The sequence below is a fragment of the Oncorhynchus keta genome, chromosome 10 (genome assembly GCF_023373465.1).
Source record: "Oncorhynchus keta strain PuntledgeMale-10-30-2019 chromosome 10, Oket_V2, whole genome shotgun sequence".
NCBI classification, from domain to species: Eukaryota; Metazoa; Chordata; class Actinopteri; order Salmoniformes; family Salmonidae; genus Oncorhynchus; species Oncorhynchus keta.
The window spans coordinates 12,489,514-12,503,128 of NC_068430.1; the positions used below are offsets into that span (position 1 = coordinate 12,489,514).

The following is a 13,615-nucleotide window of genomic DNA, read 5'->3' on the forward strand; positions in this document are numbered from 1 at the left end:
ATAAGAATTTGTTCTTAACTGACTTGCCTGGTTAAATAAAAAATAAAAAAAACTTTCTACTTTTAAACTTGGACAAAACAGAGATTCTTGTTCTAGGTCCCAAGAAACAAAGAGATATTCTGTTGAATCTGACAATTAATCTTGATGGTTGTACAGTCGTCTCAAATAAAACTGTGAAGGACCTCGGCGTTACTCTGGACCCTGATCTCTCTTTTGACAAACTTATCAAGACTGTTTCAAGGACAGCTTTTCTCAATCTACGTAACATTTAAAAAATCAAAACGTCCTTTCCAAAAATGATACATTTTTTTTTATCCATGCTTTTGTTACTTCTAGGTTAGACCACTGCAATGCTCTACTTTCCGGCTACCCGGATAAAGCACTAAATAAACTTCGTTTGTGCTATATACGGCTGCTAGAACCCCAAAATTTGATCATATTACTCCAGTGCTAGCCTCCCTACACTGGCTTTCTGTTAAGGCAAGGGCTGATTTCAAGGTTTTACTGCTAACCTACAAAGCATTACATGGTGTTACGAATCCCTTTTGGCCCGACAGTCTAGGGGGGGGGATGGTAATGAGACCCGTAACATAACTCATACAAATTCTAATAGTGACAAGGTAAAAGTGAGAACGAAATAACTACGACAACTGAAATCTACCGTCAAACTCAGGGTTTATTAATAAACACATGGTAATGGGGGAAGCAGGAAAAGGGGCTGAGCTGGACCCAAGGAAAGAAACAATATAGTATTGTTTTTTTAAACTAAGCTAGACTAGCCTACTTTAACAACAGCTAACTAACCAAAAATACAGTGGGTGGTCCACCCAGTTCTAACTAGTGTATTTAACAAAGTCTACCTACGGGTAGTGTATGCCCATGGGCAACTTGTCTTGGTTTCCCCTTTTCCCACCAGCAATCAAACACAAACACCATAACCAAAAACAATACTCACAGGTGAGGACAAAGTGCTATGGAGGTGCTCAAACAAAAGAGAGGTTAATACACAAAGAGAAAGGTGAGACCTACAGACATGGCATTTACAGAGAGATTGAGCTCCAGAGCAAACAACTGATGGGGTTTTTAAACCAAGGGAAAGGAACTGTGATTGGGTAGGAAACAGGAGGAGGTGTGTCTTCTGATTGATGATTGGATTGGTGACTGATTGGGGAGTGATTTTCACCTGTGAGGGGAGAAGGAGAGAAAAGAACACAGGATACACACACACACAGACACAGGATACCTGTATCCGTAACACTCCCACCCTTAAAAGAGCAACCCTCGGGGGGATGGCGACCACAGTATTAATGAATACTCACAACAACAACAAAGCAACAACCTTGCAACAACCTTGCAACAACCTTGCGCAAACACATTATCAGAACCCTTTTTGTGGCGGATCTCCAAATTATAATTCTGTACAATCAGCGCCCAACGCATAAGGCGCTGGTTCTGGTTGTACATTCGGTGGAGAAAAACTAAGGGGTTATGGTCAGTATATACAATCACTGGTAGGGCACTGGAACCAATATATACTTCAAAGTATTGCAGAGCCAACAACAAAGCAAGAGCAAGATATATATATATATATATATACAAAAAAGACAAAAAATACAAAAGTACGAGAGGACGAACAAAACACGTCTGCACTGCATCTTGGATGGCGTAGCACTAGGCTACCTGCCGCTCCACTGCAGTGGAGGAGCAGCTAGCTAATCAGGTTAGAGAAAAACTAAACAACATTGTTCACATTATCAGCAAATTATAAAGTGGGTGGTTTCATCCCAGAATGCTGATTGGCTGACAGCCGTGGTATATCAGCCCATATACCATGGGTATGACAAAACATGTATTTTACTGCTGTAATTACGTTGGTAACCAGTTTATAATAGCAATAAGCACCTCGGGGGTTTGCTGTATATGGCCAATATACCACGGTTAAGAGCTGTATCCTAAGGGCTTTGCGTCGTGCCTAAGAACAGCCCTTAGCCATGGTATATTGGCCATTTACCACACCCCCTCTGGCCTTATTGCTTAAGTATAGAAGTCCTCTAAAGAACCTTGATTTTGCTAACAGTCTAAATGGTGTCATTTCGCCTATGTTGTACAAGTCTGTGAATATTTCTGACAGTATGTATTGATCTGGACAAGAGGAATACCTATGTGAGAATGCTGTTCATCGACTACAGCTCTGCATTCAACACCATAGTACCCTCCAAGCTCGTCATCAAGCTCGAGACCCTGGGTCTCGACCCCGCCCTGTGCAACTGGGTACTGGACTTCCTGACGGGCCGCCCCCAGGTGGTGAGGGTAGGCAACAACATCTCCTCCCCGCTGATCCTCAACACGGGAGCCCTCTCCTGTACTCCCTGTTCACCCACGACTGCGTGGCCACGCACGCCTCCAACTCAATCATCAAGTTTGCGGACGACACAACAGTGGTAGGCTTGATTACCAACAACGACGAGACGGCCTACAGGGAGGAGGTGAGGGCCCTCGGAGTGTGGTGTCAGGAAAATAACCTCACACTCAACGTCAACAAAACTAAGGAGATGATTGTGGACTTCAGGAAACAGCAGAGGGAACACCCCCCTATCCACATCGATGGAACAGTAGTGGAGAGGGTAGCAAGTTTTAAGTTCCTCGGCATACACATCACAGACAAACTGAATTGGTCCACTCACACTGACAGCGTCGTGAAGAAGGCGCAGCAGTGCCTCTTCAACCTCAGGAGGCTGAAGAAATGCGGCTTGTCACCAAAAGCACTCACAAACTTCTACGGATGCACAATCGAGAGCATCCTGGCGGGCTGTATCACCGCCTGGTACGGCAACTGCTCCGCCCTCAACCGTAAGGCTCTCCAGAGGGTAGTGAGGTCTGCACAACGCATCACCGGGGGCAAACTACCTGCCCTCCAGGACACCTACACCACCCGATGTTACAGGAAGGCCATAAAGATCATCAAGGACATCAACCACCCGAACCACTGCCTGTTCACCCCGCTATCATCCAGAAGGCGAGGTCAGTGCAGGTGCATCAAAGCTGGGACTGAGAGACTGAAAAACAGCTTCTATCTCAAGGCCATCAGACTGTTAAACAGCCACCACTAACATTGAGTGGCTGCTGCCAACACACTGTCATTGACACTGACCCAACTCCAGCCACTTTAATAATGGGAATTGATGGGAAATTATGTAAATATATCACTAGCCACTTTAAACAATGCTACCTTATATAATGTTACTTACCCTACATTATTCATCTCATATGCATACGTATATACTGTACTCTACATCATCGACTGCATCCTTATGTAATACATGTATCACTAGCCACTTTAACTATGCTACTTTGTTTACTTTGTCTACATAATAATAATAATATTACATAATCATCTCATATGTATATACTGTACTCGATACCATCTACTGTATGCTGCTCTGTACCATCACTCATTCATATATCCTTATGTACATATTCCTTATCCCCTTACACTGTGTATAAGACAGTAGTTTTGGAATTGTTAGTTAGATTACTTGTTGGTTATCACTGCATTGTCGGAACTAGAAGCACAAGCATTTCGCTACACTCGCATTAACATCTGCTAACCATGTGTATGTGACAAATAAACTTTGATTTGGTTTGATTTGATCTCTATTGTTACTTTTAGAATAACATAACAACAGTAATGCGCCTGGTCACTCGGAGCAATCTGTGTCCACCCTTGAGACAGACTCGAGAAGGACAGTGCTCGAGGCTACACACCACCACCACCACCACCACCACCACCACACACACACACACACACACACACACACACACACACACACACACACACACACACACACACACACACACACACACACACACACACACACACACACACACACACACACACACACACACACACACACACACAGACTGAACTTTGCCACATCCTCCTAAAGACAGGTAAGACCATCAATAATTAGCCAGCTGCCAGTGAGGGCACTCCCTTCCTGTCCGGCTGACACATTTGTAGGAAGTCTCAAGGAGAACAGTTGTCATGGAGAGGAAAAGGACAGGAGAGAAAATGGTTAGGAGAAAAAGACGGAGGCAAGAGGGAGAAAGGGGAAGGAGAGAAAGAGTGAGGCAGGAAAGTAAGGAAGGTCAGAGAGAGAGGAGGGAAGGAGATATGGGGCCACGAGATAAAAAGAGGTAGGGCAGAGGGATGCATTAGAGAATGGGCCAGAAGAGAGAGGGAGGCAGGGGAGAGGGGGGGCCAGGAGAATGAGAGGGCCAGGACAGAGGGAGGCAGGGGAGAGAGGGGGCCAGGAGAGAGAGGGGGCAGGAGAGAAAGGGGGCCAGGAAGGAGATGAAGACAAGAGAGAGGGGGCCAGGAGAGAAAGGGAGGCAGGGGAGAAAAGGGGCCAGGAGAGAGATGAAGACAAGACAGAGGGGGCCAGGAGGGAGAGGGAGGCAGGGGAGAGAGGGGGCCAGGAGAGAGAGGGAGGCAGGGGAGAGAGTGAGCCAGGAGAGAGAGGGGGCCAGGAGAGAGAGGGAGGCATGGGAGAGAGGGGGCCAGGAGAGAGAGGGGGCTAAGAGAGAGAGGGAGGCATGGGAGAGTGGGGGCCAGGTGAGGGGGGCTAAGAGAGAGAGGGAGGCAGGGGAGAGAGGGGGCCAGGAGAGACAGGAAGGCGGGGGAGAGGGAGGCAAGAGAGAGATAAAGACAAGAGATAGGGGGCCAGGAGTGAGAGGGAGGCATGAGAGAGAGGGGGCCAGGAGAGAGAGGGAGGCAGGGGAGAGAGGGGCGCAGGGGAGAGAGGGGGCCAGTTGAGAGAGGGGGCCAGTAGAGAGAGGGGGCCAGGGAGGAAGGGGGGACAAGGGGAGAGAGGAGGCCAGGAGAGAGAGGGAGGCAGAGGAGAGAGGGGGCCAGGAGAGAGAGGGAGGCAGGGGAGAGAGGGGGCAGGGGAGAGATGGGGCCAGTAGAGAGAGGGGGCTAGTAGAGAGAGGGGGCTAGTAGAGAGAGAGGGGGCCAGGAGAGAGGGGAAGGCAGGGGAGAGAGGGGGCCAGGAGAGAGGGGGAGGCAGGGGAGAGAGGGGGCCAGGAGAAAGGGGGAGGCAGGGGAGAGAGGGGGCCAGGAGAGAGAGGGAGGCAGGGGAGAGGGAGGCAAGAGAGATATTAAGACGGGATAGGGGGCCAGGAGAGAGAGGGGCCAGGAGATAGAGGGGGCAGTAGAGAGGGGGCCAGGTTAGAGAGGGGGCAGGAGAAAGAGGGGGCAGGAGAGAGGGGAGGGAGATAAGGGGCAGGAAGGAAGGAAATAGGTAAAAAAAAAAACATTATTTAGGTCAGAATCCTGGTGTGTGTGTGTAGAGACTGAGGAGCCTGAGGCTTTTAGTGTCTTTCTTTTGTCTTTATTCTCTATACATGCCTCCCCATCAGCTCGCATGTATACGTGGCCAAATTCCTGACCATGGTGAGGTGCCTGGAGTAAAATATTTCTCTGTTTATGGCTTCTGTTTGACCCCCTGTTGACCCCTTGCAGGAACTGTACCCATAGTGGATATAATAACGCCATGGTGGGCATAATAACGCCTTGGTGGACATAATAACGCCATGGTGGATATAATAACACCATGGTGGATATAATAACACCATGGTGGATATAATAACGCCTTGGTGGATATAATAATGCCATGGTGGATATAATAACACCATGGTGGATATAATAACGCCATGGTGGATATAATAACGCCATGGTGGACATAATAACGCCATGGTGGACATAATAACGCCATGGTGGATATAATAACACCATGGTGGACATAATAACGCCATGGTGGATATAATAACACCATGGTGGACATAATAACACCATAGTGGATATAATAACGCCATGGTGGATATAATAACACCATAGTGGATATAATAACGCCATGGTGGATATAATAACGCCATGGTGGACATAATAACGCCATGGTGGACATAATAACGCCATGGTGGACATAATAACGCCATGGTGGATATAATAACACCATGGTGGACATAATAACACCATAGTGGATATAATAACACCATAGTGGATATAATAACGCCATGGTGGATATAATAACGCCATAGTGGATATAATAACGCCATGGTGGACATAATAACGCCATGGTGGACATAATAACGCCATGGTGGATATAATAACACCATGGTGGACATAATAACTCCATGGTGGATATAATAACACCATGGTGGATATAATAACACCATGGTGGATATAATAACGCCATGGTGGATATAATAACGCCATGGTGGATATAATAACGCCATGGTGGATATAATAACGCCATGGTGGATATAATAACACCATGGTGGATATAATAACGCCTTGGTGGAAATAATAACGCCATAGTGGATATAATAACGCCATGGTGGATATAATAACTCCATGGTGGACATCATAACGCCATGGTGGATATAATAACGCCATGGTGGATATAATAACTCCATGGTGGCCATAATAACTCCATGGTGGACATCATAACTCCATGGTGGATATAATAACTCCATGGTGGCCATCATAACTCCATGGTGGATATAATAACGCCATGGTGGATATAATAATGCCACGGTGGAAAGAACAACCAGGGTGGATATAATAACGCCATGGTGGATATAATAACGGCATGGTTGATATAATAACGCCATGGTGGACATAATAACGCCATGGTGGATATAATAACGCCATGGTGGATATAATAACTCCATGGTGGACATCATAACGCCATGGTGGATATAATAACGCCATGGTGGATATAATAACTCCACCATAATAACTCCATGGTGGACATCATAACTCCATGGTGGATATAATGCCATGGTGGCCATATAATCCATGGTGGATATAATAACGCCATGGTGGATATAATAATGCCACGGTGGAAAGAACAACCAGGGTGGATATAATAACGCCATGGTGGATATAATAACGGCATGGTTGATATAATAACGCCATGGTGGACATAATAACGCCATGGTGGATATAATAACGCCATGGTGGATATAATAACACCATGGTGGATATAATAACACCATAGTGGATATAATAATGCCATGGTGGATATAATAATGCCATGGTGGATATAATAATGCCATGGTGGACATAATAATGCTATGGTAGATATAATAACGCCATAGTGGATATAATAACGCCATGGTGGATATAATAACACCATAGTGGATATAATAATGCCATGGTGGATATAATAATGCCATGGTGGATATAATAATGCCATGGTGGACATAATAATGCTATGGTAGATATAATAACGCCATAATGGACATAATAATGCCATGGTGGATATAATAACGCCATGGTGGAAATAATACAGCCTTGGTGGATATAATAATGCCTTGGTGGATATAATAATGCCTTGGTGGATATAATAACGCCATGGTGGATATAATAATGCCTTGGTGGATATAATAATGCCTTGGTGGATATAATAACGCCATGGTGGATATAATAATGCCTTGGTGGATATAATAATGCCTTGGTGGATATAATAACGCCATGGTGGATATAATAACGCCTTGGTGGATATAATAACGCCATGGTGGATATAATAACGCCATAGTGGATATAATAACGCCATGGTGGATATAATAATGCCTTGGTGGATATAATAATGCCTTGGTGGATATAATAACGCCATGGTGGAAAGAACAACAATGGTGGAAAGAACAACCAGGGTGGACATCATAACTCCATGGTGGATATAATACCGCCATGGTGGATATAATAATGCCACGGTGGACATAATAACTTCATGGTGGCCATAATAACGCCATGGTGGCCATAATAACTCCATGGTGGACATAATTGGTGGACATAATTATTATATCCACCATGGCGTTATTTCGTCGTCCTAACGTAGTCTACACTGCTATCTGCCCAGCAGCTAGCCAGCTAGCAAACGTCCACCGTCTACCGAATAGCAGCACTGTAGAAACTATTACACTCAACTGAACGACTTGATTAGTGTAGTGTTAGCTAGCTACATAGTTGTCTTTGCTGTCTTCATATCCAAGATAATTGTGTAGTTTAGAGTGTGTAGTCTTCGAGTGATTATCTTAATTTACCGAGGTTAGCTAGCCAGCTATTTGTCGTCCTTAACGTAGGAGACACTGCTAGCTAGCCAACAGCTAGCCAACGTCTACCGAATAGAACTTCCGCACTCAACAACCCGGTCGCATTCCGCTTCGCTCCACAGGTAGTATCACATTTTCATTTCATTTCATTACAGCACAACGGTTTGATTTGTTTGATCGTAGCTAGCTACATAGCTAGCTACATAGCCGTCTTTGTATCAAAGATAATTGTGTAGTCTAGAGCGATTTTCTAGGTTAGCTAGCCAGCTATTGTCGTTCTTTTAACGCAACGTAACGTAATCAACACTGCTAGCTAGCCAGCTAGCCCCCGAATAGCAGCACTGTAGAAACTATTACACTCAACGGAACGACTTGATTAGTGTAGTGTCAACAACGCAGCCACTGCCAGCTAGCCTACAAAGTCAACAATGCAGCCACTGCCAGCTAGCCTACTTCATCAGTACTGTATCATTTTAATCATTTTAGTCAATAAGATTCTTGCTACGTAAGCTTAACTTTCTGAACATTCGAGACGTGTAGTCCACTTGTCATTCCAATCTCCTTGCATTAGCGTAGCCTCTTCTGTAGCCTGTCAACTATGTGTATGTCTATCCCTGTTCTCTCCTCTCTGCACAGACCATACAAACGCTCCACACCGCGTGGCCGCCCTAATCTGCTGGTCCCAGCGCGCACGACCCACGTGGAATTCCAGGTCTCCGGTAGCCTCTGGAACTGCCGATCTGCGGCCAACAAGGCAGAGTTCATCTCAGCCTATGCCTCCCTCCAGTCCCTCGACTTCTTGGCACTGACCGAAACATGGATCTCCACAGATAACACTGCTACTCCTACTGCTCTCTCTTCGTCCGCCCACGTGTTCTCGCACACCCCGAGAGCTTCTGGTCAGCGGGGTGGTGGCACCGGGATCCTCATCTCTCCCAAGTGGTCATTCTCTCTTTCTCCCCTTACCCATCTGTCTATCGCCTCCTTTGAATTCCATGCTGTCACAGTTACCAGCCCTTTCAAGCTTAACATCCTTATCATTTATCGCCCTCCAGGTTCCCTCGAAGAGTTCATCAATGAGCTTGATGCCTTGATAAGCTCCTTTCCTGAGGACGGCTCACCTCTCACAGTTCTGGGCGGCTTTAACCTCCCCACGTCTACCTTTGACTCATTCCTCTCTGCCTCCTTCTTTCCACTCCTCTCCTCTTTTGACCTCACCCTCTCACCTTCCCCCCCTACTCACAAGGCAGGCAATACGCTCGACCTCATCTTTACTAGATGCTGTTCTTCCACTAACCTCATTGCAACTCCCCTCCAAGTCTCCGACCACTACCTCGTATCCTTTTTCCTCTCGCTCTCATCCAACACTTCCCACACTGCCGCTACTCGGATGGTATCGCGCCGTCCCAACCTTCGCTCTCTCTCCCCCGCTACTCTCTCCTCTTCCATCCTATCATCTCTTCCCTCTGTTCAAACTTTCTCCAACCTATCTCCTGATTCTGCCTCCTCAACCCTCCTCTCCTCCCTTTCTGCATCCTTTGACTCTCTATGTCCCCTATACTCCAGGCCGGCTCGGTCCTCCCCTCCCGCTCTGTGGCTCGACGACTCATTGCGAGCTCACAGAACAGGGCTCCGGGCAGCCGAGCGGAAATGGAGGAAAACTCGCCTCCCTGCGGACCTGGCATCCTTTCACTCCCTCCTCTCTACATTTTCCTCCTCTGTCTCTGCTGCTAAAGCCACTTTCTACCACTCTAAATTCCAAGCATCTGCCTCTAACCCTAGGAAGCTCTTTGCCACCTTCTCCTCCCTCCTGAATCCTCCTCCCCCTCCTCCCTCTCTGCAGATGACTTCGTCAACCATTTTGAAAAGAAGGTCGACGACATCCGATCCTCGTTTGCTAAGTCAAACGACACTGCTGGTTCTGCTCACACTGCCCTACCCTGTGCTCTGACCTCTTTCTCCCTCTCTCTCCAGATGAAATCTTGCGTCTTGTGACGGCCGGCCGCCCAACAACCTGCCCGCTTGACCCTATCCCCTCCTCTCTTCTCCAGACCATTTCCGGAGACCTTCTCCCTTACCTCACCTCGCTCATCAACTCATCCCTGACCGCTGGCTACGTCCCTTCCGTCTTCAAGAGAGCGAGAGTTGCACCCCTTCTGAAAAAACCTACACTCGATCCCTCCGATGTCAACAACTACAGACCAGTATCCCTTCTTTCTTTTCTCTCCAAAACTCTTGAACGTGCCGTCCTTGGCCAGCTCTCCCGCTATCTCTCTCAGAATGACCTTCTTGATCCAAATCAGTCAGGGTTCAAGACTAGTCATTCAACTGAGACTGCTCTTCTCTGTATCACGGGGCGCTCCACACTGCTAAAGCTAACTCTCTCTCCTCTGCTCTCATCCTTCTAGACCTATCGGCTGCCTTCGATACTGTGAACCATCAGATCCTCCTCTCCACCCTCTCCGAGTTGGGCATCTCCGGCGCGGCCCACGCTTGGATTGCGTCCTACCTGACAGGTCGCTCCTACCAGGTGGCGTGGCGAGAATCTGTCTCCTCACCACGCGCTCTCACCACTGGTGTCCCCCAGGGCTCTGTTCTAGGCCCTCTCCTATTCTCGCTATACACCAAGTCACTTGGCTCTGTCATAACCTCACATGGTCTCTCCTATCATTGCTATGCAGACGACACACAATTAATCTTCTCCTTTCCCCCTTCTGATGACCAGGTGGCGAATCGCATCTCTGCATGTCTGGCAGACATATCAGTGTGGATGACGGATCACCACCTCAAGCTGAACCTCGGCAAGACGGAGCTGCTCTTCCTCCCTGGGAAGGACTGCCGGTTCCATGATCTCGCCATCACGGTTGACAACTCCATTGTGTCCTCCTCCCAGAGCGCTAAGAACCTTGGCGTGATCCTGGACAACACCCTGTCGTTCTCAACTAACATCAAGGCGGTGGCCCGTTCCTGTAGGTTCATGCTCTACAACATCCGCAGAGTACGACCCTGCCTCACACAGGAAGCGGCGCAGGTCCTAATCCAGGCACTTGTCATCTCCCGTCTGGATTACTGCAACTCGCTGTTGGCTGGGCTCCCTGCCTGTGCCATTAAACCCCTACAACTCATCCAGAACGCCGCAGCCCGTCTGGTGTTCAACCTTCCCAAGTTCTCTCACGTCACCCCGCTCCTCCGCTCTCTCCACTGGCTTCCAGTTGAAGCTTGCATCCGCTACAAGACCATGGTGCTTGCCTACGGAGCTGTGAGGGGAACGGCACCTCAGTACCTCCAGGCTCTGATCAGGCCCTACACCCAAACAAGGGCACTGCGTTCATCCACCACTGGCCTGCTCGCCTCCCTACCACTGAGGAAGTACAGTTCCCGCTCAGCCCAGTCAAAACTGTTCGCTGCTCTGGCCCCCAATGGTGGAACAAACTCCCTCACGACGCCAGGACAGCGGAGTCAATCACCACCTTCCGGAGACACCTGAAACCCCACCTCTTTAAGGAATACCTAGGATAGGATAAAGTAATCCTTCTCACCCCCCCCTTAAAATATTTAGATGCACTATTGTAAAGTGGCTGTTCCACTGGATGTCATAAGGTGAATGCACCAATTTGTAAGTCGCTCTGGATAAGAGCGTCTGCTAAATGACTTAAATGTAAATGTAAATGTAATAACTCCATGGTGGACATAAATACTCCATGGTGGATATAATAACGCCATAGTGGATAAAATAACGCCATGGTGGATATAATGACGCCATGGTGGATATAATGACGCCATGGTGGATATAATAACACCATGGTGGATATAATAACACCATGGTAGATATAATAACGCCATGGTGGATATAATAACGCCATGGTGGATATAATAACACCATGGTGGATATAATAACACCATGGTGGATATAATAACACCATGGTGGATATAATAACACCATGGTGGATATAATAACGCCATGGTGGATATAATAACACCATGGTGGATATAATAACACCATGGTGGATATAATAACACCATGGTGGATATAATAACGCCATGGTGGATATAATAACGCCATGGTGGATATAATAACACCATGGTGGATATAATAACGCCATGGTGGATATAATAACGCCATGGTGGATATAATAACACCATGGTGGATATAATAATGCCATTTTTTTGTTCTAAACAGTCCTAACAGTCTTAATTGACCACAAGAACACTTAATTTATTTATATAAAATGAGGCATAGGCTACTGACAACATTTGACTGCACTAATAACATTGTTCTCCAAAATAGCTAACATCTAAATGCCAAGCGTTTAGCTATATACACCTTGGTGAAACCAATTATACAGCCTCTGCAAGGTTAGGCTACACATCCAATCAATAGCCTAGAGCGACCACAGAGGATTCCCGTCCTCCTAAAAGTCTCCATTCCAGTTAGCTTTTGATCAATAATGTTTCCCTGGCCCAGTAGTTTATAACCGGGGCAGGACATTCACTCAAGCCCAGGGCTCAGCCATCGGAGAGCCACAATAACACTCAGGAACGCTAAAGAGAGCTCTGCAGAGAGGCACCAATCGTTTCTGAACTTACAATGTCAAGTAGGCGAAATGAGACACTCAAATACACACTGCAGCTGCTCACTGCTGTGATTAGCTACACAACAGAGAGGTTCTCTGATGGTGTTTTCATGAATGAGCTCTCGTGTCCTCGTAGTGAGAGGAAAAACTATTCAAGGATGCAGGTAAGCAAAGACCATCTACAATATCTGAGATGCTAGAGTCAAAGCATAATTAAGACAGAGATTAGAGCACATTAACACTGAGAATGGACCTTGTGAAATTGTCTAACCCTCACAGTGACACTAGAGCAGGGATCATCAACTAGATTCAGTCACGGCTGATTTTTGTCTGAGCGGATGGTCGGTGGCCGAAACATATTAATAATAATTTGTACATTACAAATTGACCACAAATAAGCCCAAAAGCATTAAACATTGTGTCATACCTTGATTACATTGAGACGGTTACACATGTCCGTGTTTGTATTTGTGGGAATAATTGAGAACAGATTTCCTAAATTAAACTCATTTTTAGCTGATTTCCAGGTGTTTTTTTTTTTTAATTTATAAAAAAAATAAAAAAGTTATACTAAAAACTTTGGGGGCCAAAAAATATCACTGGTGGGCTGGTTTTGGAGCGCGGGCCACCTGTTGCCAACCCCTGGACTATAGGGTATGTCTGCCAGCTAGACGTGCTAACATGGGGTCAGAGGATTAAATGGTGCCTTGGAACAATCAAACAAGTTTTGCACCCAACGCTTTGACAACATAAAGCCATTTCCTGTCTGAATCCCAAAAGGCACCCTATATCCATAGGGCTCATGTCAAAAGTAGTGCACTATATAGGGAATAGCGTTCCATTTGGGACACAGCCTAGGTCACAGACAGTACAGGTGGATGGATAGACAGAGCCAAGTCCTTCTCCTAGCAAGCTATTCTGTA

The 13,615-nt window shown here is 46.6% G+C and overlaps 1 protein-coding gene across 3 annotated transcripts in view; it reads right to left on the reverse strand.

Annotated features, from left to right (window-relative positions):
• Positions 1 to 13,615, reverse strand: part of LOC118389613 (protein kinase C and casein kinase substrate in neurons protein 1-like) — a 53,596-nt gene that overhangs the window by 33,949 nt on the left and 6,032 nt on the right. The gene's annotated exons all lie outside the window — the stretch shown is intronic.